The sequence below is a fragment of the Chrysochloris asiatica genome, unplaced genomic scaffold, assembly GCF_000296735.1.
Source record: "Chrysochloris asiatica unplaced genomic scaffold, ChrAsi1.0 scaffold00149, whole genome shotgun sequence".
NCBI classification, from domain to species: Eukaryota; Metazoa; Chordata; class Mammalia; order Afrosoricida; family Chrysochloridae; genus Chrysochloris; species Chrysochloris asiatica.
The window spans coordinates 6472784-6477304 of NW_006408667.1; positions in this window are offsets into that span (position 1 = coordinate 6472784).

Here is a 4521-nt window from a genome sequence, read left to right on the forward strand (position 1 = left end):
TAATGGTGCCTAACAATTATAAGAACAAAGATGGAACTTTGAGAACTTATGTGCACCTGCCCCAAGCCATGATATTTTCAATCTCTTCATGTTCATGTGAAAGTTGGATAATGAAATAGGAAGACAATAGAAGAACTGATGCATTTGAATTGCAGTGTTGATAAAGAATATTGAAATTGCCATGGACTGTCAGAAGAACAAACAAATTTTGGAAGGATAACAACAATGCCATTTACAAATGATGATGGCAAGACTTTGTCTCACTTACTTTGGACATACTGTCAGAAAGGACCAGTTCCTGGAGAAGGACATCATATAGTAGAGAGTCAGTGAAAAAGAAGAAGACTATCTAAAGAGGAAAATGACAGTGTTTGCAACAATGGGCTCAAACAATAACAATTTTGAGGCCGGCACAGGAGTAAGGAGTGTTTTATTCTGTTGTGCTATGCTTTCAGTCAGAACTGACTCATCAGGACCTAGCAACACCCACATGGAGGTCTAAACATTATTCCCTAAAGAATTCTCTGCTGTTTTATTATGAAAAATTGATGCTTTTATTATCTCATAAAAATGTTTCATATACATAATTTATATTTTGTACATTTTGTCAGAAAAAATGTGTACATGTATTTTTTATTTTACCCTCCAAATAGCTCTGAGAAGCAGATAGCTCTTATTCATTTAAAAAATAATTAATTGAAGTATCACAGAAACTGTGTAACTATTCAATGGTCACAAAGACAATGAGTAACTGAGTAAGAATCAAATCCCAATAGAAATGTCGAATTCCCACTTAATGAAAACAAGAATTTGTTGTTGTTATTGTTAGGTGCAATCGAGTTGTTTTTAGCTTGTACCTAACCTGTACACAACACAAAGAAACACTTCCTGGTCTTGCAACATCCTCACAATAGTTTTATTTGAGTCCACTGTTGCTGCCACTGTTTCAATTCATTTTGTTGGAGTTTTCTTCTTTTTTGCTGATCCTCCACTTTTGTAAGCATGATGTCCTTCTCCAGTAACTCATCCCTCTTGGTAATATGTCCAAAATAAGAGAAATTTGGGTTAAATTATATCTCCAGAAATTTGGATTTCTATAATATACTATAAACAATTAAGTATAATTATTCTGAGATTAAGAACATATTAGACTTATCTCTTGAAATGTATATATTAAGGATCTCTGTTTTGCAATGAATGAGGGTATTTTCACTGTCAAGATTCCAAAAACTTTAATTTCATTCCCATTCTACTAATTTGCATAATAATTTTATTCCAGTTTCTATTTTGATCAATTTGACAAGGAAATGCTGGTACTGGTATCATTTATATTAGAACTCATCTAGGAAAGCAGCTTACCATATTGATAGCCCTAGGCATCCACTGATGGGTTAAAGCAGAGCTTTAAAGACATTTAGATCCAGAAGCTAGGGCATACATCATATTGAAGGATGATAAGAGACTTTGCTTATTTATTGATGGAAAATATCCATTTAGCTGGCAAGACAAAATGCTAGAAAGGAAAGCAAATTTTGTAGTAACTTGAATAAGTAAACCCTAAAAATCATTCCTGCAAGTGTGTAAAATGATAATAGTCAGTTTGTGTAAGGGGGTGGGTAGGTTGAACATTTAAAATACCGTCAGTCATAATGTATATTACATCTGGGTTGACAAGAATATAAATTGTTTCATTACATAATCCAAGGTACTTAAGAATATTTTTCAGTCTTAACATATCCTTTAAATCTTTTGACCACCCTACTGAGTATCTGGAAAGCTTTAAGATGGAAAGCAATCAACCATGCAGAGTTTATGTACAGTGCTGTTAATCATGGTATCATTTTGCATAGCAAAAATGTGAAAATGATTAAAAAATCCCCACAGTAGGATTGTGGATAAAAGTTATGTTAAATTCAAATTGCAGAGAGTTATATAGAAATTTAAATTTACATATAGCCAAACTTCAATAGATGGATGGTGTCAATATGATATAAATGAACATTGCTGCTTTTGCTATGTGCTGTTGAGTCAGTGCTGAGTTATAGCGACTTGTATAGGGTTTCCAAGGAGGAACTGGTGGGTTTGAATCACTGACCTTGCAGATACCAGACCAATACTTATCCTACAATGTCACATCAGAACTTCTGTTAATGAATAATATAGTATGATCATCTTCAGTAGCAGCTCAATTATATGTATACATATAGTCAGAGAAAATACAAAAATGTACACAAATTCTAATAGTGGTCCTCTTTAATCAAATTTTATTTTCTTCTTTATTCTTGTCTGTTTTTTTCCTCAAAAAAAATATGATCATGTGTTATACATTTTATCAAAAACAGTTCATATTTAGAAATACGTAAATTTTGGGGTGGGAGTGCCTTAGACGTGAAAGTACAGCCCTAAACAACTTCCTGGGGTGATTCCAATGAAGCTAACACTCACATGAAACTAACACCTCCCATGAAAGCATACTCCTGAAGATGGTCTCTCATCTACACTTTGAATAGTGCTGCTTTAAGTCAAATTTCCTAATTTAAAATTAGGAAAAGAGTGTTATGAGTTTGTATATTTTCATCATATTAATTCAATCTGCATAATGAGCAAATACTTTGAAAAGATGGATTGTATAAAGAAAAATGTCCTCCATCAGGATTGGAGGTGGACTCATTAACAACCTGCGATATGCAGGTGATACAACCTTACTTGCTGAAAGTGAGGAGGATGTAAAATACTTACTGATGAAGATCAAAGACCACAGCCTTTGGAATGGGTTCCACCTCAATGTAAAATAGAAATCCTCACCACTAAAACAATAAAAAACATCAATATGAATGGAGAAAATATTGAAGTTGTCAAGGACTTCATTTCTGTTAGATCAACCATCAACATCATGGTAACAGAAGCAAGGAATCAGACAACATATTTCATTAAGCAAATCTGCTTCACAAGGCTTCTTTAAAGTGATCAAGAGCTAAGTTTGAGAGCTAAGGTGTGGACCCAAGCCATGATATTTTTAATAACCTCACATGCATGTGAATGCTGGGCAATGAATAAAAAAGACTGTAGAAGAATTGATGCATTTAAGTTATGCTAAGGAGCTCTGGTAGCGTAGTGGTTACGAATCGGGCTGCGAACCTTAAGGTCAGCGGTTCGAAACTACCAGCCGCTCCGCGGGAGAAAGATGAGGCTTTCTACTCCCGTAAAGATTTACACCCTCGGAAACCCTGTACAGGGTCGCTATGGGTCGGACCCGACTCGATGGCACTTAACAACAACAACAACAACATTGGAGAAGAATATAAAAAGACTGCCAAAAGAACAAACAAATCTGTTTGGAAAAAGTAAAGCTAGGATGCTCCTTAGAAGTCAGGATGGCCAGACTTTATGTCTCATACTTCTGACATATTGTCTGTAGGGACCAGTCTCTACAAAAAAACCCTCATGCTTGGTAAAGAAGAGGGCTCCCAAGATTGACTGGCATAGTGGCAGCAGCAATGAGCTCAAGTGTAGAAACAATTGTGAGGTTGGTACCGTACCAAGCAGTGTTTCCTACTGTTGTGCATTGGATTGTTGAGTCAGTACTAACTCGATGGCACCTAAAAACAACAAGTGAAACAAATAGTGGTTGAACGCTTTGCACATGCCTCTGTGTGGGGCACTTCTATAGGAGAAGACCCTTTACATGGTGTGATAACCTAATGCCTTTGACAGAGGGTCTAAGAGCACCTTTACCAATTTCCTTTTTTGAGTTAGACACCTCACCTACATAATGTTTTTAACTCAGCACAACAACCCATTGTATGGATTTTTAAGCTGAAACTTATGGAGACAATGTGATTTTTTTTTCTTGCAGCCAGGTAAACAAGAAACAGAATTTGAAGTAAGTCTGTACTCTCTAAGGCCAACACTCATCTGTCAGTTTGTCTTACTGTGGTGGCTTATGAGTTATTGTGAAGCTGGAAGCGAAGCCACTGGTATAACACCAGAAGGATCACACGTGGTGCTCAGGTTTTAGCAAGTTTTCAGACAAAGACAGAGAAGGAAGAAGGAGAGACAGACCACTTCTGATTCACAGCATAACATTATCAGAAATACTGCTGAAGATGAGTACCTCAGGGTGTAAGACACTCAAAATATGACTGGGGAAGAGATTCCTCCTTAAGGTAGAACTGACTTTAATAGTGTGGATGGAGTTACACTTTCAACATCTTCATTTGCTGATGTTGCACATCTCAAAATGAGAAGAAACAATTGCAAACACCCATTAATAATTGTAACATGGAATGTATGAAGTATGATTCTAGAAAAAGTTGTCAAACTTTATGTATAACATTTCATTTTTGACAATTCGAAGTTGTAAAAAATGAAATATTAAATATAAAGATCAATATCCTGGGCATTCATGTGTTGAAATGGACTGTTACTGGCCATTTTGAATCAGGCAATTATATGGTTTACTATCCCAGGAACATCTCAATGTTAAGAAAACAAAAATCCTCACCACTGGACCAATAAACA